General features: G+C 38.4%; 1 protein-coding gene and 1 pseudogene across 4 annotated transcripts in view; one reads left to right on the top strand and one right to left on the bottom strand.

Annotated features, from left to right (window-relative positions):
- The window catches only part of LOC138156969 (thiamine pyrophosphokinase 1-like), a 481,181-nt gene that overhangs the window by 32,311 nt on the left and 425,966 nt on the right, over positions 1-22,904 (top strand). The window lies entirely within an intron of this gene.
- LOC138157017 (succinate dehydrogenase [ubiquinone] cytochrome b small subunit, mitochondrial pseudogene) lies at positions 14,078-17,759 on the bottom strand (annotated as a pseudogene).

The following is a 22,904-nucleotide window of genomic DNA, read 5'->3' as shown; positions in this document are numbered from 1 at the left end:
TTTCCTCTTGGATGTGTTGAGTTGGAGTTGTTTGATAGGACCTCTTAAAAGAGTTTAGTGTTGGAATTAAGAGAGAGAATAGAGTTGGATATATGATTTGGGAAGTCATCTATCTAGAGATGACAATTTGAACCTCATGGGATCTGATGAGGTCCCTAAAGGAGAAGATGTAGAAAGAGAGAGAAATAAAAAGGACCAAGCCTTCAGAGGAATCTGTGATTGGGGGACAGGAAAGAAAATTGAATAGGAATGGTCAGATAGGAGAAGAAGCAGGAGAGAATAGTGTCCTGGAAACCAGTAGGACAGAAACAAGCAGGAGGAGAGAGTGAAACAGACCAGGGAGAAAAAAAGACTGAGAAAAGGTGTTTTTTAAAATTCTATTCTAGTCTGTATATTTACTTTATTACTTATAGTATTATCATTATTTTGGCTCAGACCTGTGTTTTCATAAGTGTGGAAGAAATCTCCCATGTGGAAATGCCATCCATAAATTCAGAATGACAACTTGTCGGTAATCTATTAGAAGGTTGTCAGGGGCATTCAGAGTTGGAATGCCTTGCCATTTACCATACAGCCAATATATGTCAGGTATAGGCCTTGAACCCAGGCAGGACTTCCCTGACTCCAAAGACGGCCGCTTATCTACAACACCATCCGGTACCCATTCATTCCTGTCACCTATTTTGTGGGGTCTATTTTGGTCCTTCACAGTAAATCTTTTTTGTTTTAAAATCCATATGTGAAAAAAGAAACTGATATTTTTCTTTTACTGTCTCCTATATTGGTGATAGTTCATTGAGACTAGTAACATAGCAGAGATATGAAGTTTGATGTGGATGATATGAGGAAATTGTCTACAGAGTTGTGGAAATATAAGGACTTCCCATAAACTAGCCTCTCCTATTGGGAAGAGACAAGCTATCATTTCTGCTTGGTTAGTAAGAATAATATTTGTGAGATAAAATCTGACATAACACTTTTGCCCTTCACTTACTTCACTTACTTTTTGAAGTGTAAATGGCTTATGTTTAGGCAATATACTTGTTGTGAAATTGAATCATTTTTATGGCATGTAGAGTTAGAGCTGCTGATGTAGCTATTAGCAGATACCAAAAAAGAAATACTCCTTTGAGGGAGAGGATGCTTGAAGATGGGGGTGCTCTGTGTGTAATAGAAGCGTTTCTGTTCACTTGTGCTACATTAAACCACATGTGACCTGTGTGTGCCTAGACCCTGGGTTGTTTATTTTTTGGGTGGGCTCATGATTAATAAATAGTAATTAATAAAAACATTTAAAAATTTGCAAAGCACTTAACAACAGCGACGGGAGATAGATTCTATCACTACCCTTATTAAACAGATAGGGATACTGAGTCAGACAGCGATTAGAACTTGCTAAGTGTCACATATCTGTTAAGTGTCTGAGGCTATTTGAAATGGTGCCCTTGACTCCAGATTCAGTATACCACTTAGCTAGCTGCATCTGCAACTGACTGCTCACATTTACATAACAAGTCACTGCATAAGAGATAGAACCAGCTATAGATTCGTTTGGGGAGGTCTTAGGGAAAGCAGGTCATAATATCATAGGGCTATGGGTTTAGAATTGGGAGGGCCCTAGGAGACTCTTTAGTCTAGTCCCCTCATTTTATAGATGAGAGAACTGAGCCCCAAAGAGGATACTAAGTGCTTTGCCTAAGGTTACATGGACAGTAAATGAAAGAGGCATAATAGTAAGAGATAATAGTAATAATAACAACAACAATTAGCATGTATGTTGTAAGATTTGCAATGCGCTTTGCTTATGTTAACTTCTGTGATATATGGCACTTGAACCCAGGCTGTCTTTTTGATGATTCTTATTTTGTGCTTATTATGTCACTGACTTAATGGCTTGTGATCTCTGGCTCAGGAGTAGGGAATATACCTTCCATGCTCTATAGACTTCCAGAAGAAACTTTCTTATGAGACGGTGAAGCTTCATTTCATAGGCTTCAATAAATGATCAGTAGGGTCTATGACATGCAAAAATGTTTATGAACCCCTGAAGGAGATGTCTGGCATTTTGGTTAGACCCTCTGTGGATCAACTGTGGAATATGAATGAGAATCTCATAGAATGATAAGGCATGCATTGGGTAGCATTTTTCCCCAAAGTGATTTGTAAGAGGGTGACTATATCGATAAGATTACAGATCGATCCACCGAAATAATAATAAATAATAATAATAGCTAGCATTTATATAGCATTTTAAGCTTTGTTTTTATAAGTGTTATCTTTTATCCCAGCTGTCTTGGCTCTGGACATTTTTTCTGGCTGTTGCCCATGCCTGGAATGCTCTCTCTTCTCAACTCTGCCTGCTGACTTACCTGACTTTCTTGTAAGTCTCATCTAAAATTTTACCCTTTACAGAAGGCCTTTCCTAGGCCCTCTTAATTCTAGTGACTTCCTTCTATTAATTATTTCAAATTTATCCTGTATATAGGTTATTTGTCTCCCTCATTTGATTGTAAGCTTCTTGAGACTGTCATTTGAATATTTTTGTGTCCATAGTGCTTAGCACAATAAACACTAGATAAATGGTGATTTTACAGTGTATATATTTATTTGCATGAGGTCAAGGACTGTTTTTTTTTGCTTCTTTTTTATCCCCAACACTTAGCTCAATGCTTGGCACTTAGTAGGCAAATATTTATTTATTTATCTCAAAGGAGCTTACACTCTATGGGTGGGATAAAAACTGTCCAGGTTCAGTAGGTGTCTCTCAGATACCATGAGGGGTGGCAAATATGTGTAGGGAAAAGAAAAATCACTGTCATCAGTGTTGATTCATGAAGAAGGTAGCATTTGAGGTTGACCCATCTTAGGTTGGGTAGGATTTTGTTTTTGTTTTGTTTTTTGCTTTTTTGGAGGGCATTTGGGGTTAAGTGACTTGCCCAAGGTCCCACGGCTAGTTTTTGTGTTAGGTGTCTGAGGCCGGATTTGAACTCAGGTCCTCCTGACTCCAGGGCTGGTTCTCTATTAACTGTGCCACCAAGCCGCCCCATGGTTGGGTAGGATTTTGATGGATAGAAATAATGAATAAGGCCATTCTAGTAGGGGGGAAATGATATAAAAAAAAGGCGTGGATGTGGGGAAGTACAATGTCTTAATGAGTTAAACGTGCACAAGGCACTTTGAGGAAGAGAAGAGCACCCCCTTCCTGGGTATCAGTAATAGCTGTGTGCATGAGGTGTTACTAAACTGGAGCTTGAAGACAGCTAAGGATTTGGAGATGAATCCATTTTAGGCAGAAGTCACAGAGCATACAAAGGGATAGAGGGGAGATACAATGCCTTTCAGGAACAACCATCAAGCCAGTGTGGCTGGAACATGGAGTTGGTCTTCAGATGGAATTGGTGAGCAATTCATTTTGGACTGAGTGTACATAGCATATGAGAACATCATAGACTCCATTGGCAAGGTTAGATGGGACCATATGTGGAGGGCCCTAAACACCAGCCTAAGAAGTTTTGACTCTGTTCCATAGGAAAATAATATCTATGGAAGGATTTAAAGTTGGAGAATGACATGAGCAGATCAGTATTTCAAGAAGATGAATTTGTCAGTTGTATGCTGGGTAGAAGAGAAGGGGAGAGACTGGAGACAAGGAAACAAACCAGGGAGGGTGTTGTTTTTTTTTTTATACTTGACCCTATTTTCTAAAGACAGGCAATATAGCATTATGATTTCAGTAGAGATCGAAAGGAAAGGGTACATTTGAAACTTTTCCAAGGAAAAGTTGACAAGACTCAGTGAATGATTGTGATAGAGTTAGAAAGGGAGGGACTGAAGATAAATTGAAGTGAGAAGAAAAGTGGTGGTATTGACCAAAATGGAAAACCTGGGAGGAGAACCTGGTTTGGCCAGGGTCAGAATGGGACAGGGAATGATTTTAGTTATAAACTAGGGGCTTGAGGCACTATCAAGACCTATGGATTGAAATCTCAGTTAGGTGGTTGGGGAACTGGAGCTCAGGAAAGATGTGTGATTGAAAATAGAGATTTCATTTTACTTGGACCATCCTAAGTGCATGAACAATTGTGCAGAAGATTCTCGTTTAATAAGTTGTTTTCTTTCCCTAGACAGCTTAGAGAAGGGTCTCTTGCTAAATATTTCAGGTAGACATTTAATTTAATCTATTTTACTCAAAAACTTTTTTTTTTCATTTTTTTTAGCTATCATTAACCCATCTGTCAAAGGAACACAGGCTAGTATAGTCAGTAGAAGACAGTGGTTTCTGAATATAGGGTCATCTGAGTTGCCTGATATTCTTCAGAAATGAAGTAAAAAGAAAATCACTAGTTTTGAAATTTGAGGAGTTTATGCTTTTATTTATTTGCTTTTTGGAGGGCAATTGGGGTAACTGACTTGCCCAAGGTCACATGGTTAGTTTTTGTGTTGTGTCTGAGGTCAAATTTGAACTCAGGTCCTCCTGACTCCAGGGCCAGTGCTCTATTCACTGTGCCACCTAGCTGCCCCAAAGTTTATGCTTTTAAAGACTGAAACTTTGCTTTTAAAAATTATAATCATTTTTAAGAAAAAAAATTGAGAAATGGGTAATATATTTCTGCTCTCCTAATTACCTATACCAGACATAATTCAACCTCATTGATGAAGTTAGCATTATTGAAAACATGAATGCATTGTGCTATTGCATATGAAATTAGCATACTGAAGATTTGTAGGGATATTTGTTTCTATATTTACTGACCCTGGATGGCTGTGCTTTTGAAATTCTTTTGTCTTTTTTTTTCTCTAATAACTTTTTGGTTTATTCCCAAACTGTTAGGTGTCACTTCTTGCTGTTATGAATCTACCTATTTCTAGGAAGGCCTTCCTGCATTTTCTAATAGGTGTCTTCTAGTTTGCTGTTAGCTGGAAAATACTTGAAATAAAAGTACATAGACTTTTTTTTTCAAATGCTTTATTAAGTTCTGATTTACATCATTCATTTCTGCCAGATTTTGAGTTACAAATTTTCTCCCAGTTATTCCCTTACCCACTGCCTCAAAATAGCAGTCCCACAGGATATCCCCTCCTCCAATCTGCTCTCTCCCATATTTTTTCCCATACCCCTTTCGACTTTTCCAGTGATCCCAATGCCCCAGTGCCTGTATGTCTTATTTCCCAATTACATGTAAAATAGTATTAATAATAGTATATATATATGTGTGTGTGTGTATAAATATATATTTGAGTATTTGATTTTAAAACTTTGAATTCCAGATTCATTCCCTTCCTTCCTTGTCTCCCACCCTTACTGGGAAGATAAGCAGTTCAGTATAAGTTGTACATGTGTGGCTAATGCAAAACAGTAACATAGTAGATATATTGTAAAAGACTGACTATATTTCCTTCCCTCCTATCCCACCTCCCACTTGTTCTATTCTTTACTTTGATCCCGTCCCTTTTCAAAAGTGGGTGCTCCCAACTTCCCTCCCCCCCAGCTTTCCCTCCCTTCCATCATCTCCCCTCTCATTCCCTTTCCCCTCTACTCTCCTGGAGGGTGAGATACCCTATTTAGTGTGTATTTTATTCCCTCTTCAAACCAAATTCAATGGGAATAAGGTTGACCCATTCCCTTTTGCCTTCCTATTCTTCTCCTCCATTGTAACCATTTTCCCTTGCCTTTTCTATATGAGATAGTTTACCCCATTCTCTCTCTCCCCATCTCCTCTCATTATATTCCTCTCTCACCTCTTAATTTCACCTTTTAAGTATCATCCCTTCCTGTTAAATTGGTCCTGCGCCCTCTATCTATGTATGCCTGTAAACATATATACACACATTCACATATGTATTCACATGCCCATATACCCTCATCCACATATATATATATATATATTTCTATTCCCTTCAACTACTGAGAAAAGTTTCAGAAGTTATAATTATTGTATTTCCATGTAGGAATGTTAATAGTTCAAATTTGATAAGTTCCTTATGATTTCTTTTCCCTGTTTACCTTCTCATGCTTCTCTTGCTTCTTGTATCTGAATGTCAAATTTTCTATTCACCTCTGGTTTTTTCAGCAAGAATGCTTGAAAGTCCTCTATTCCACTGAATGACCATATTTTTCCCTGAAACATGATACTCAGTTTTGCTGGGTAGGTGACTCTTGGTTTTAATCCCAGCTCCTTTGCCCTCCAGAATATCATATTCCAAGCACTTCGGTCCCTCAGTGTAGAAGCTGCCAGATCCTGGGTTATCCTGATTGTATTTCCACAGTATTCAAATTGTTTCTTCCTGGCTGCTTGTAATATTCTCTCCTTAATCTGGGAATTCCAGAACCTCACTATAATATTCCAAGGGTTTTCTTTGGGGATCTTTTTCAACCTCTATTTTGCCCTCTGGTTCTAAAACATCAGGGCAGTTTTCTTTGAGAACTTCCTGGAGGATGATTTCTAGGTTCTTACTTTGATCGTGGCTTTCAGGTAGTCCAATAATTTTTAAATTATCTCTTCTGGATCTATTTTCCAGGTCAGTGGTTCTTCCCATGAGATACTTCACATTGCCTTCCAATGAATTTTGCACCAGCTTTGTTTATGAGGTGGTAACTACACAGAGGCTTTGAAGGAAGCTAAGAAGTTAGTGAGGAATATATTTTAGGCATAGGGCCCAGAGTGTGCCAAGGCAAAGAGGTGGGGGATAGAATGCCTTCCAAGGAATAGCTAGCAGGCCAACGTGACTAGACTGTAGAGTTGGTCTTCAGAGGCCTTATACTGATAGACTTCACAGAAGACTTACAACTGAAGAAGAGATTTGAATAAGTAGAAATTAAAAAAAATAATGATAAAACAAACTACAATGGATAGAAAACCAGATAGGGAGTTGTTATTCGTCCTTCATTCTTGAAGAGGACCATTGACATCTGGAAGGTGATGTCATGACTTGCAAGTGAATGGGATTTAAGTGAGAGAGGACTGTGCAAAGTCACTAGCCTCTCTTTCTCCTCTAGAACCATTTGGGTCTAGTGACAAGATGTAGATATATAACTGAAGATGGCCAGTCATGGGATGCAGTGGGAAACCTTGGCTTTTTTAAGTTGATGTCTGTCTCAGGTCTCCAGAGTGGGGAAGAGAGAGAGATTACATATTGTAATAAGTTTAAAAAATAATAGAATGATGGAGCATAATGCACGTAAACTACTTTTTTCTTAAACTACCCAATATTGCTTTAAATTCTTAAATTCAAAGTGAACAGGTAAAACCTGATAACAGTATCTGTATTCAGTGTAGTATTCTATTCATTTTTTATATTAAAAACACCCTTCAAATTAGGCTGATTCTAGGTAAATGTTATATAAATAACCACCTTATTTGAAAAATGCAAGGCATGTTACAATTTATAATGTATAAAATTTCCTACCATAGCCAATAGATGAAATTTGTTTCCTAAATGCCATCACATTGAAATGAAAATGTAAATATATTCATTACAATGAGTCAGCAGTATGACGACCAAAAAAGTTTGGTTTTTAATGTGTATCTCAGGGGGATCTGTCAGGTTCACAGTTCAGTGAGTCTTTCTGACTTAATTACTGGTTCAAGTTTACTGATATTCTGCCTAATCAAGAGTTCCCATAAAATGTAGAACACAATGTGTGATCCTGGGAAAGCTAAGAAAATGATTGTATCTCCTCAGCAATGAACCACGAAATTGGATTCCCTGTTCCTCAAATAACTTTTGTTCCCTGCCCTAAACCCTGTCCCCAGCTTCCCCTGGATGTCAGGGGTCCCATGCCTTTCCAATATTGCCTCTCTCAACAATTTTGCACATCCTTATCATCATTATTTTAATTGGTACACATAGATCTTCAGGGTTTTCACAGCCCTTAAAATAAAGACATGATCTGCTCTTCGTGGAAGAGCGGATGGGGTGCTGGACTTGGTATCAGGAAAAATTAGGCTCAGGTCCCTCCAAAGATACTTGCTGAGTGACTTTAGGCAAGTCACTTACTTTCCCTCAGGCCCAGATCCTTATCTATAAAATGTGGAGGTTGGATTAGATATCCTCTGAGGTCTCTTCTATCTTTATATCTGAAACCTTATGATCCTTACAACACCTGGAAAGTAATTACTGCAGATTTGATCATGCCCACTTCACAGATTAGTAAACTGATAGAGAATTTATGACTTGATAGTTCTTGTACAACCAGTGTCAGAAGCTGTCTCCTTTGACCCCAAGTCCAGTACACTTTACCCTGAGATCTACAGTTAATTGTGGAAGGAATTATTTCTTCCTACAAGTAAGAGCATTATGTTCAACAAGAGCTATATTTTCTGTTCCCAGAGTTACAGAGGTGGGGAACCTGTGGACTCCAGGCCATATGTGCAGCCCTCTGACTGAAAGCAAACTTCACACAGAACAAGTCCCCTTAATAAAAAGATTTGTTCTGTAAGACTTGGACTCAGTCAAGAGGCCACACCCAAGGACCTAGAAGGCCACCCATTGCCTTGAAGCCACAGGTTCCCCCTTCAAAGTATGGATGGATCCCATAGGAACCTATGAGTTCCCAAATGGATGTCCCACAGGATTATAAAACTCATCATTTCCAAAACAAACCTCCAGTAAAACTTACTTTTTCCTCCCTTTTTTCCAAACTTGCTTACTTTTGTTGAGGGTACTATTATCCTGTAAGTCACTCCCCATTCTTACCCCACATATCCAGTCAGTTGACACGTCTTAGCATTTCTCCTTCCACAACATCCCTTAACCTTTGTCCCCTTCTTTCCACTTACAGCCAAACCTAGTTAAGGCTGTCATCATCATTCAGAAACTTGAACGTTTGTAATAGTTTTCTAATAGATTTCCCAACTTAAAATCTCTTCTCCCTCCAGTCCATCCTCTGTGCAGCTTCAAAAGTGACTTTCCTAAAGCAGAAATCAAACAATACCAGCTCTTTACTCAATTTCCATTTTCTCTCCTATACCTATTGTTTATGCATAACTGTTTGCATGTTATCTCCCCCATTAGAGAGTGAACTCCTTGAGAGCAGCTGGATGCATAGTAGGCACTTATTAGGAGGCCGGCTTATTGCTCTGTCTGCTTCTTCCTTCCTTATTCTATAAACTCCAGTGGCTTAAGGTTTATAAGGTGAACTTACTACCTCTAGGACCAAATAGACTCTTTGAAAATTCTTCACAGCCTGGCCCTTACCCTACCTTTCTCACCTTATTACAAAATTTTCCCCTTCTCACAATTTATGGTCCAGTATAACAGACCTTCTTACTGTTCCTCAAACATGACATTCTGTCTCTTATCTCTGGGTCTGGCCTTTTCTACGTGCCTTGAATGAATTCCCTTGTTAGTGCTGCCTCTTGTAATTCCTGATTTCCTTTAAATGCCACCTTCTGCTTGTGGCCTTTCCTGGTTCATCCTTTCTGATCCCCAACTTTTCTCCCCTCATTCACTACTGCCTTCTCCTTCAGGGTTAACTTGTATATGTTTTTTATGCTTTGCAGGGCAAAAAAATATATTTTAGAGGGCAGCTAGGTAGTGCAGTGGATAGATCCAGGAAGACTTGAGTTCAAATTGGCCTCAGACACTGACAAGCTGTGACATCCTATACAAGTCACTTGACCACTGTTTACCTCCATTTCTTCACTGGTAAAGTTGGGATAATAATTTTATTAACACCTACCTCGAAAGGTTGTTGTGAAGGTCAAATGAGATCTCATATATGTAAAGTGCTTAGCATAGTACCTGACATAATAAACTATATGTAAATATTTTTATAATCATAATCATGTCAAGCCTGCAAAGTCTCTTTGGAACTATAGTAACATGAAAGAGATTATTTTAACCATTGATATTGCTAACACACACACATAAACATTGCATGGATTATGACATGAAGTGTGTTTGGTAGCCAGTCACATCCGTAGAACCTTGTGTGCACACCCAGTAAACATTACAGATGGATAATGATTTGGGCCCAAATTGAGGAGAGTGAGAACACTGGGCTTGATTTTGAAAATGGTGTTGTGCTTTCTATCATCCCAAGCTGCCCACATCTATAAAAGCCTTATTTCTGGAACATCAGTGTTTTCCTGATGATGTTACATTACATGGAGCATCATGATTTCAGGAAATTTTAAATGATGACCTAATGGGTAAATAGAAAGATGCAGGGTGGTCATAAGTAGGCTGTTGTAATTACTAGTAATGATTTCTGTGCAGAAAGTGATATAAGGGAATGTCCGGGGGAAAGGAGGATGATCATAGGGAGGTAGTAGAAGGAGTGCTAGATCTGCCCTGGACCCAAATCCTGGTCCTCCTCTTTGTTACTGCCCATGTAATCTTGGGCAAATCATTGATCTCTTGATCTTAGTGTCCTCACCTGTAAGGTGGAATAGGTATGAAGAGGTGGGGTCTTAGGCCCCTTCCTACTCCCTTCCCACTCTGATGCCCAGGTACTGTTGGAAAAGGAGGAAGGCTGGTCAGGTAGGGAGTGAGACGTTCATGAATGTCTATCAGGACAATAAAACAATAGCAAAGCCTCCAGTGTGTTAGGTAAAATCTCAATGGAGAATATTTTAGACAACAGGGATAAGAATCTGCAAAGGCTTGCAACACTTGGAAAATGATGAAACCACGAATAAAGTATTTCAGTATTTTATGCCAAAAAGGTAGTATCTTTTTATTTTACTGCCCAATTACAGATTGTATTCTTTGTTTTATATTTAGCTTCTAGACATTTACAGGTTCTTTACTTATTTGTTCAATCATATTCAACTCTTTGTGATCCCACGGACCATACTGCCCATGGAGTCTTCTTGTCAAAGATACTGGAGAGGTTTGTCATTTCCTCTTCTAATGGATTAAGGTTAACAGAGGTTAAGTGACTTGCCCAGGGTCACACAGCTAGTAAGTATTTGAGGCCTAATTTGAACTCAGGTCTTCCTGATTCCAGGCCCAGTGCTCTATCCACTGAGCCATCTCCCTGCCTAGTAAAGAATTTCCTACACAAATAAAATGCCAGGTCCAAGCCCTAGCCCTAATCATATGAAAATACTGTACACACAGCCATTTTGCTACAGGATGGTTCAATATCTGCCAAGAAGACTCCATGGGTAGTATGGTCTGTGGGGTCATGAAAAGTTGAATATGATTGAACAAATAAATAAAGAAGTAAGTCAACAGGTTAGAACAAATAAGTAAGCTCCTGGTGAGGGACTTCTCTAGAACTTGTATTATGAGAGTTTGCTAGAGCTCTAAGAGGTTAGGGGACTTGACTAGGATCACTCATCCAGTATCTATTAGAGATGGGACTTGAATCCAGGTCTTAACCTGGGTCCAGAGCCTGTTTTTGATCCACTGCCATAATCATGTGTGCGTGTGTGTGTGTGTGTGTGTGTATACACACTTGACCTCTTTGATAGAAGGTGGTCTCTTTGAGGAAGCTTCTCTACCAAAATAGGGCAACTTTTCTGCAGTTTATACTCTTAGTTGCCAGGGGACAATGAGAGGTTAAGTGATTTATCCAAGGTCTCACAAACATACCTTAGAAGAGGGTCCTGACCCAGAGGCCAGCCTTCTCTGCCATCAGTCATTCAGTTAACAAACATTAAGGGTTTACTGTGTGCTAAGCACTGGGCTAACCACGAGGGATACAAAGAAAGTAAAAAACATGCTCCCTGTCTTTGGAACTCTCTTTCGATTGAGTGAATTTCACTGATAATTATATTCTGAAAAAACTACACAAATTTCTGTTGGTTGCAAATTCTGTGGATTAAAAAAACATTTTTTTTTTTAAAGCTGTTGATTGAATCTAAGAAGGCTGTCTGAAAATGTAAAATAAAGGAAAGACCCTTGGAAGCAGTTTTGCTTACCATGTTTTAGAATAAGCCATTGATTGGGAGCCATAATATTTTTTCCTGTTTTATGAGATGTCAGCATGCTCTGTGATCCTAATAACTGGATAAACTGATTAGGCATTACTTAGATGATACAAATTGTCCTGAAATATTTCTAACTTGAAAGTCATGCTTAGAACAGAACTTACAAAGAACTTGGAATTTTCAGAAAATTTCCTTGCTATATAGATAAGGAAACTGAGACTGTTGTCAAAGAATTTTGGAGATAACCCTGTTTTCCAGATCCAGGCCTAACAAGCAGGCTGTGCTCTGAGCTTGGCATAACAGTAATCCTTTGTACTCAGGATGAGCAAATTGTATTGATTAGACCAGCACCAGGTGTTCACTGAGGGATATGGTTCCCCCTATTTCCCATGTTCACAGTCACTGACAGGTACTATACTCCTGTTGCTGTCACAGAGCTCTGATTCTGTATCTGGCAGGGTGGCCATGACCCCCAAGACAGTAACTGTTCCAGCCGGACCCAAGAATTCTTGTATTGTCCCAAGAAATGCAATCGTGGCAACTATCTCAACACCTAAGATTGATTGTGTTGTGGGTCAACCCCTTTCATGTATATAAGTGGTCCCAGATTTAGCAACCTTAAGCCTTCCTTCTTAGAAAGTATGTGTGTGTGTGGGTATGGGGGGGAACGGGAGCTTCCATATGCATGCATGATTTTCTTCACTGAAATTAAACTTCTGTTTGTGTCCTGACTCTCCCATCTCTAGCCTACTCTGTTTGGCTCTGGACTCCTACAGATTAGAGACTGATTGTGATCTAGTCAACACTATGAAGTTACTTCTGAGGAAGTAATTCTGCATCTTTTATAGAACTATTTGACTCAATAGTGTTAAACTGGTATCTTAATTAGAGAAATATGTTACAAATTTTCTGTTCTAGTTAACTTCCTTCTTATTGATTATGCTAAGTCAAATATGCAGTTTTCTTCTTTCTTTGTTAAAATTTGAGTTGTCAGAATCCAAGTGTAATAGTGTTCTTACTCCTTAGAATCTTTCTTCATGGGAAGAGAGACAAAAATGGGGATGTGGATACCTGGCATCAGGTTGTGTATTTGCCATTTGGGGAAAAAAAATAGTGCAGGTGAAACTATAAAGTGAGCTTTTGACCTGGAATATGTAAGCCACTTAAAGGTGTTGATGGCAAAGGGCCTCTCTGATAAGAAGAGACTAGTTTTACCTGGTAGGTACTCTATCAGCTCTAGTAAACAAGAAGTTGTGTTCCAGAAAGAATGAAAGCGTGGGTCTCAGCTCCACGAGTCAGAAGATTAGTGAAAAAAGACACTAACTCCACTCATTCTCCAGAATGTGGAATAACTCCCTAGGCCTGCTCACTGATTGTGAATCCCTACCCAAAATTGCCCCCTTTTTTTTGAGAAGCCCAAGCCATGATGTTTGCTTCACCCTCAGCTCGCTTCATTCTTTGGACTGTTTACCTTCCTAGCAGCTGCCTTACTCATGTGAAGATGCTCTCTTCCCGTTCTAGATCCTCTTTATATTTTGTTATCTTCTATTAGAATGTACAATTCATGAGAGTAGAGGCCATTTTGTTTTCATGCATTTATATGCAAGAACTGTGAACTGGTTAGGTTAGAAATTATCATCTAAGGAATCAGAGATAGCTGCTCTTTTGAAGTAAGAATTTGCATCAAACATGGGCCCCAAACACTTCTGAATGCAGCTTTTGAATATAGTTGAATGTAGTTTCTATCTGATTCTAATGTGTTAATGTATTAATAAGAAAATAAATATACAAATATGTATGTGGTTTTTTTTTTCCTTTCTTGCAAATTTTTTATTATATGAATTAACAAAATGTCTTCTTTTGCCCAGTATTCCCAAGAATAAGAAGCATTATAAGAGGGAAAGGGCTGCTGGATAAATCCAGTCACAACAGGATGATGAATAACTGAATTCTTAAGAGATCAGTAAATGGAAATGTGGCAGTTTACAAAGGTTAAGCAAGATATGATCCTAGTGAGACCCTGAGCCACGTTCGTGGCTCTCAGAACTTGGAACACAAACTAACCTCACAATTTCCCTAATCTAATCTTTCTTGGATTATATTCTTCATAAAAACCAATTGTTGAAATAACTTTGCCTGACTGGAGAACAGGGGAGGTCTCACCAGTGGAGTTCATTGCTACTTTCCTCTCATTTTCATTGGTTAATGTGACAGAGCAGAGACAATGGATTTATAATCATTTCTCTTCCCAGGGAGGTCAGAGGTTCCACAGCATGGCATTTGCATATGCCCATGTCATGGTAGCTGAAATAGCAGAGTCCTGCAAAGGTCATGGCCGAGAGCATCAACAGACCTGCATTGGCTCCTTTGATTTACTTGTCTTCATAAACATAGTCAGTAATAACCTGTCCAAGACCCCCAAGACTACTATGGATGGTGAGGACTGGAGCCAGTGAGCTCACCACAGAGCTCAGGTACAGGGAGGCAGCTGAGAGCAGGCCCAGCAGCCAGATACTGACAGCTCTTTCACTACTCCAGTGCAGATATGCAGCCTTGGACTTAGAGCTGTGACTGGCAGACAAGTGTTATGTGCTCTCCCCCCAGGGCAGGCCTGTCTAGCAGAGATGCTGAGACACAGGCAGCCTGACCACATGGGCACCCAAGAGCACAGCTTGGTCCCCCTGGGCTCAGCTAAGAAGGTTCAGGTGCCCTAGCGCCACAGCCACTGCCAATCCCACGTCTGCCTGAATTCAGCACCCATACATGATTTTCTAAGTCAGTATTCAGCTTGTTGGGATCCTCAGGTAAGGTTTAGTTTCTCATTGTATTTGGCACCACTACTCTTCATGAGTTCAAATCTGACCTCAGACACTTACTAGCTGGGTGACCCTGGGTAAGTCATTTAACCTTGTTTTCCTCAGTTTCCTCAGTGTTAAAATGGACTGGAGAATGAAATGGCAAACCACTCCAGTATCTGCCAAGAAAACCCTAAATAGAATTACAAAGAGTTGAATGTGACTGGAAAATGACATAACTGGTGAAGATAATAAAGGACACTAATGGGGGTCATGAATGGGGGTGGGGTAAATTGACATTTATTTCCCTGCATTTGATCATTTGCAGAAAAAAACATATAAAAAGGACTTTGTTACAGAAAAATGTGTATAGTATAATACTAATGTAATTATGGTCATGGATGAAATAATATGAATTTAAGTATTCATCTTTGAACATTTTAAACAAGTGTTTACAAAGAACAGTGAGGAAGATATGAAAACTGAGAGTGTATTTTTACATTATAATTCCAGAAAATGCTTGCAAAATCCCTTGGAAAAATTTGTGCAGATGTGGTATTCAAGGGAAGAATTTTAAGGAGTTGTATACAGTACTGTGATTTTTTTTTTCAATGATATTCAGAAACTGAAAGAGCTTATTTTATTTTTTTCCTATGACGTGGAACAATTTATCATTATAAGAAGAAAAAGAACCTATTTTTTAATGATACTGTGTACATAGAGGAATGAGTATAATTTACAATTGCAATGAAAATATTTTTATTTGGAACCTCCAGTGAGTACTTCTGCATATATATTTGTGGGGAATCCATTTTAAATTTAGTTACACACTTAACTAAGGAGCATGAAAATGAAATATAAATTGGGAGAAAATAAATTATTTTAATAGTATGTCATAACCACAAGTGTAAATACCAGCATACTGTTTTTCTCTGCAGTCAGAATTTTGTTATTAATAAAATGGCACTTATAAAAAAAAGCCTTTTATAAATTGATGAGTATAAGATAACAAATGTACAGCTATGAACCTTAGTTCTACCCTTTGAGGAGTGAAATTCCCATGGTTATTTGGGTAAAAGGAAGTTTGTCTTTTGTTTACTATTTCAAGCATCCTCATAGTGATGTTGGATATATACTTTGCAGCTAGAATACTCAAGAAAGAATAGCTTTCAAGAGGTCTCCTGTATTTTTTCTCTATATTGAATTATAATAGAATAATCTCATTCTTGATAAATGCTCTTTGTAACTAAGGTTTTCCCCCTCTAAATCTCCATTAGAAAGCATTGCAGTTTTATGCTGCATTCAGTTATGCTATAATTTGCATAATGTTGATTGGAAGTGGTTGGATGTAAAAATGTAAATTGGTTTTAGCAATCAAAAAGGCTGACATGAGTTGATTTTTTTTTGAATTTAGAAAAAAAATTTTATGAACTGTAAAATATGTGGGAAGTGAAAAATACATTAATTTAATAAAGCTTGCAGTAAAGGGAGGGCTAGCATAATACAGGAAGACTTAAAAAATTCATGCATTTATTTTACAGTAAGCATTACAGAATTAATGAAATATCCTGTACTTTGAACATATATATATATTTGCCATAGTATTTTGGGAGAGAAATTTTTTTTTAAGATTTTACCATTGGAAATATAAACAAATAATTTGCTGTCTTTCTTGAAGGATAAAGAAAAGGTGATGGAGTTAATTATGTATAGTACCAAGTAGCTTTAGTACCAGCAGCAGGAAATTAGCTGTTTGTGAAAACAGCATGAAATGTAATTCAGAGCAGCTGTCTAATTTATCAGCAAGAACAAACTGCTCATGTTTTTAAAGTGCACTCAATTACTAGAGCCACCCTTTTTTGACCTGTTCAGCCTGCTAATGTTTGCTTAAAACTGGAAACCAAAGGAAGTTTGTCACCCCTTTCAAATAAGCCAAATGAATCATGGAGTCACAGAATATCAGGGCTTGGACCCTTAAATATCATGTCTTCTGACACCTTTATTTTACAGATGAGGGAAGTGAGACGCTCAAACTTGTCAACAACAAGAAGCAAAATTGTTAATTGTTAACAAAATTAGCAGCAGAACTAAAAGACGTCTTCTGGTTTCTAGGTCATGGCATTTTATTTATTTATTTTTCGGATTTTCTTGGTGTCTTTAAAAAAACAAAAGCTCATTATTGTACCTTTTGACACTGAGAAGGTTTAGCAGAGCACACTCATGTAACCAATTCATGTAGTACTGTTGTTTGACCTTGAAGTTGCAAGCCTTGATGACTAGGTGCCCTCATTTAGGTTGGGGTGTTCAGTAGGTACTTGGTGATGTAAGATGGGAGGTTAGGAGAGAGGTTAAGGCTGGATTTGAGAGTCATTTGAGTCGAGGTGATAATTAAACCTATGGAAGCTGATGACGCAGTGTAGAGCAGAATTTCCTCACCTGGTGTCCATGGTGCACTCCCCAGATTAAAAGGTAATTGGGAAATATTTAACAAACTAGATAAAAATACACTGGGGCATGGATAATGTTAATACATGGTTTTCTAAATCAATGAGCATTTGCAGGCATCTTTTGTATGCTTTAGTGGTCCCCTTTTCGATTCTGAGTGACACACTCACTGCTATAGATTGCTAATGACTTGTCTTCATTTCCCTATAGAAGATAGTTATCTGGTGTCAAGGCTTAGGCTTCTTGGTTTGAGTGAGTCAGTGAGGTTGGAGGCCAAGTAAATTGGGATTTTTAAAACCTTTATCATATGTGGTTAGAGCTGACTCTCATTCCTCCCTCTTCTTAACTCCCAGAGTCTTTCACTACCATGCTGCGATGGTTCCCTCTACTGTGCTTCTTCTCCTCCTCCCCCCTCCAACTCTTCCTGTTTTTTAGCTTTATTTTTTTTTTTTAAAGCAATTGGGGTTAAGTAACTTGCTCAAGGTTACATGGCCAGTTATTTCTGGGTGTGGTGCTAAGTGTCTGAGCCCAGATTCGATCCCCAGGTCATCCCCACACTGGGGCCAGTGCTCTTACTCACTGAGCCACCTGGCTGCCCCTGCTTTTTAGCTTCTTTTTGATGTTGTCCTGTCCCCATTAGAATGTAAACTTTTGAGGCTAGAGGCTCTCTCTCTTTTTTTTTTTACTTTTGTTTGTATTTTTAGCCTGGCACTTAGTAAGCACTTAATAATTCTTTTTTTATTATTATTTTTTGCCTTTTGGAGGGCAGTTGGGGTTAAGTAACTTGCCCAAGGTTACACGACTGGGGGCGGGGGTGTGTGTGTGTGTGTGTGTGTGTGTGTGTGTGTGTGTGTGTGTTAAGTGTCTGAGGCCGGAACTGAACTCAGGTGCTCCTGATTCTAGGGCCAGTGCTTTACTCACTGCACCAATTAGCCACCCCTGCACCTAATAAATTCTTGTTAACTTGACTAAATTATGTTCCTGAAACAACGAACATTAGTCTCTACACAAAGGGTTACTCATAGTCACACATGGGCATACCCATACCCATGGGGCTCCCCTCCCCCACCTCACTGATTGATAATAGTAGGTCTTTGGGAGAAAAGAAGAGAAAATTCTGTTAGGTAATAGCAATAATGTTGACATTTACTTGGAACTTCAAGATTTTCAAAATATTTTATGCAAATTGTTCCATTTGTGTCTCACTACACAGATAAGGTAATTGAGGTTTAGAGAAGTGAGGTAGCCTGCATGTGGTCAAATAGCTAGTGTCAAAGGAGGAATTCAAATTCAGGTCTTCCCTTGATTCCAAGTCCAACATTCTGGGTTCAAATTTCACCTCAGACACTTAACTAGTCTTGGAATCCAGAGTAAGTCATTTCACTTTTCTGGGTTTTAGTTTTCTCATCTGTAAAATGAGGTAGTTAGACTAGATGACCTTGAAAATCAACTATGTTTCTATCTTTCATCTTTCAAACTGTTATCCCACCTGATTTTCACAGTTCTGTCTTTACCATTTCTAAAGCTTGTAGCATTCTCTCCACATAGTCATAGTTTCATGGTTTGTTTAATGGGTCCAGGTCCTCACATCTCTGGGGACATTAACATTAATGAATAACTAATCAGTTTTAAGAAGATGTGGAACACTTCTTGACTACAAAACTCTTTTGTACCCTGGAGACATGTTATTGTAGTCAGGGACTGATAGGGGAGAGACTCCTAAAGTTAGGTTTTCCCTTTGTTTGACAACATTGTTTGGTCTACAGAGTCATTAAACAGCTAGGAAGCAAACTGCCTATAAATCAAGAGCCTGACCAAGTGATCTCCTCTTCTGTTGTTTAAACAACTTGAGTTATACCAAGGAAATGAATTTTTTCTCACCTTTCCCAAACTCTTCTGTTTTTTTCTCACACTTTTATATACCCTCCAAACCACAAGGCCACCCTTTATAGCTAAGACCGAAACACTGATCCATCTCTGACAGTTAAAGGCTCAATAACTCTTATTGTTATGGATGTAATTTTTGGCTGCCTTAATATTCAGATAACTTAGTTCTAGTAAAGGACTTACAGAGATAGCACCCATCCCTTTCAATCTGATTCCAAGTCTAAGCCACACATTTTTTATTGTCAGAGAGTTAGAAGAGAGCTCTAATAAGATGAACTGTATCATGGATAAATGTCTTAAATTTGGGTTAAGAAAACCAGCTTCACAAATATAAGGTGGGGTAGATATGTCATTAGTTCTTTTGAAAAAGTCATAATATTTTTGTGGACCATGTTTAATTGGATTCAGTGGTATGACATGAAAACCAAATAACCTAATTGTAAACTTAGGCTGCATCGAGGGGCAAAGCATCTACCACTGTGGACTTGATAGCCCTGTTCTAATCTACCATAGTCATACCACATCCGGGTATTGTGGTCTGGGCAAATAGCTTTTTCAAGTGGGGAAGGGGAGGGGGGACGAAACATTTAAAGAAGGTGATAATACACTGGAGAAGTGCCCTTAGGAGGCATCAGGATGATGAAGGGTCTTCAACTTATGCATATGAAGGAAGCTCAGTTCCAAGAAATGGGGGTGTGCTTAGCTTAAAGTAGAGAAGGCTTGTGAAGTGAAGGGGGAAGGAGCCAAGAGAGTTGTTTTCAAGTATCTGAGGGGTTCATTCTGCTTCATCCCAGAGGACATACCTAGGAATAATGGGGAGAAGTTACAAAGAAGCAAGTGTAGATTTAGCCAGTCACAAGTTTTGTTAAGTGTCTGCTAGATGCCAAAGAAGAATTGGCAGCCTCAGGAAATGAATAGTGAGAAGATGTCCCATATTGGAAGTCTTCTAACAAAAGTTAGTTATCACTTATAAGTGTGTTCAGAATAACAATAACATTGTATGTTTTTGTATGACATTTGTATGTTTTGAAATTTGCAATATGCCTTTCACATGTTATCTGATTTGAACTTTGTAATAATAGAACACATTCCTGCTGTACAGATTGCCCCTCCTAGAGCAACTAGCAAATGCCAGAGATGGGACTGCAGTTCAAATATAGGTTGGACTTGATGACTTTTTATATTGGGCTCCATTTTTAGCTCTTAGATGGGCGCCTTTTCTGCTCTTCATAATCGGGGACATCATATTGAATGTGTCCTGGAAGGGTTCTGTAGGGATATAGAATTCTTTGGCAGGTTTTTTCTTTTCTTAAATCTGAAAGGTTGCAAAGCTGTTATGTTGTTTGGATGAATCATTTAGAAAAGCTGAAGTTGTTAATGTAAATTGAATGCCCATGTAAGTGAAGTATCCCACACTCCTCAATGCCAATTAGTCTAACCAACACCAGGCCCTAAACCCACTACATTTCTGAGATTTATCAGTCAGTCACTGTAAGGCATAAACCAAATGTGAACAAGTTGTAGATACCTCTGTTGAATTCAACCAGTCAATCAAAGGTATAAACTAAGTAGAAATTAAATGAAAGTAGAAGAAACCATATAGGAAATATCTTGTGGTTGTTAAAGAGAATCAGTCATGTCCCGTGTAAGAGTAAAGCCTGTTTTGATTCTTGAATTCTAATACCAGTCCCACCTGGGGGTGAGGGGGAAGGTTAAGATAGAGAGTAGCTGTTGTCAAACCTTTGCTTGGCAGTAAGGAAGAGACCTCTTTCCCCAGATTTACCTCCTCAGAGGAAAATCTTATGAATTTTAAAAGATCAGAATATTTGAACTTCTTTGGAGCTGGCAACAGTATCCCAGAAGCAACAGTTTATGGAGGACAAACCAGACATGCCTAGGAAAGACAACTTTGGGGCTCTGAAACGGAACTAACCGTCCCAGAGGAAGCATATTGCTAAGTTTGCCTATGTAGAACTCCATGATGACTATGAAGGGAGAAAAACATTTCGAATAATCAGGAGTTGTGAGTTACCTCTTTGCATGTAATTCCTAAACCTGAGCCTACAACCCCCTGGACTCTGTAAGTAACTTGTGGAAGAGTATGTCCCTGTCATGTTTGTTTTGTTTGAGGGAGGAATCCATTTTGTGAGAACTGTTTTTATTTTACCTGTTTAGTAAATGCATCTAACTAAAAGCTAATTAACTCTAATTGATGATCAAAGGGCATTGTACCACAGTGGGAGTTTTTGAGCAATAGTACCAGAAAACCCCAAGTCTTTAGTATTACCCTTATAATCCTAGGGTGGGGGTGAGTAAGGCACCTTGACTACTTCAGGGATCCCTGAATGGGAGTGGGGGCGGGGTGTTTAGACTTTGATCATCAAAACTGGAGAAAAACAGATCTCATGGTGGCAGGTTGTGCTCAGGTTTATCTATCTATTCATACCTGTTGCCCTTTCTTTAAAAAAAAGTACATTGGTATAGTGGAATAATAGGAGAATCAGAAAATACACAGAAATCTTGCTTAGCCCCTGGGGATACTGAAATCAGCATCATCTGTCTCAGTTCTCTAGTGAAAAGTAAATGAAAAATCTATCATTTCCATCTTTCCATCTCTACTTAAGGTCTTCATGCCTGCAAATGTTCCCCTTTCTCCCCCCTTTTTTTTTTGTCTTAAAGAAACTTAATTTCCTATTCGAAATGTTAATCTAGAATATTGTAGTGGTACCAAAAGCCTTTCCTTTTTTCCAAAAGATTAGAAACTTCTCATTTTTGTAATCTTTCTCATATAGTATATTTTTTTCTGCCTTCAATTTTAAAATATAGATTTAAGAGTCAGAAAGAACCTATAGGGGTCATATGTAGTACAAGACTTCTTTTACAGGCCTGGAAACTTCAGTTTATTTTCATTCTGGAGAACTTGAGTAGTCCAATGCCCGCAAAGTAGCAACTAGCAGAACTGAAAGGTGAACATAGGTGCTGTGCTCATTTCACTATGCACATTGCTGAGTTTTTCTCCCTACTCTTAAAGCATCCTTTAGAACAGTTTCTTAATTGTGGAATTATTTGACCTTGTCTAGGTTAGCTCAAAAAATGCCTTGTTTTTTGGTCCTGTCCTGAAGGTAGGCTGCTGTTGTGGGATTAGTTATTGGCAAGAGTTTCTGTTGATAACTACTGACTCATACAAGGAAAAATAAGTTGAGGGCTAGGCACAAAAGTAAAACCTAATTTAATTTTGTATTTTGGGTAGAAAGATGAAAAAAAATTATCTCTTCTAATTAAGAGTAGGAGCATAAAATTATCAGTATGTGTAACATTGTAAGATCATTTTGTGAGATGTTAAGGGAGAGGTAGTATACTAGGGAGAAAGAAATTCAATTTAATATTTCTTATGGGCCTACTGTATGCAAAGCCCTATAAAAGATGAAAAAAAGTGTCAAGTTTTATATCCTCAAGAGTTAAATGTCTCATGGGGAGATGAGGAAAACAAAGTAATGAATTCAATTAGTACTTTAAAAGTGCTTATTCTGTGTTTGTCACAGGACCTAAATACTGCAAATAAAAAGAAAAAATAAACAAAAATAGTCCCTGTCCCTAAGGAATTTATATACTAACAGTGTGACAACATGGAAATAAATAGGTGAACCTAACATACCTACAGAGGTGTACCTGCAGATGGTTTTACAGAAAGGGCAAAGAGAAGGGTTAGTACAAAGTGCTATAAAAATGACTCATTACAGAGAGAGCATTTATATTTAGGTCAAAAAGGGAGACCAGAGAAGGATTCCTAGAGGGGGTAAGGGACAGCTGAGTCTGGGTATGATAAAAATGAAAGATTTCAACAGGCCAAAATTCATATTGTCTTTGTGAATGCAACAGAGAACAAACTTTCAGT

This window comes from Petaurus breviceps, unplaced genomic scaffold (assembly GCF_028583685.1).
Source record: "Petaurus breviceps papuanus isolate PSGF00001 unplaced genomic scaffold, PetGlider_PUasm1.0 111, whole genome shotgun sequence".
In the NCBI taxonomy this organism is placed as follows: Eukaryota; Metazoa; Chordata; class Mammalia; order Diprotodontia; family Petauridae; genus Petaurus; species Petaurus breviceps.
This window is presented reverse-complemented; position numbering and strand designations above follow the sequence as displayed.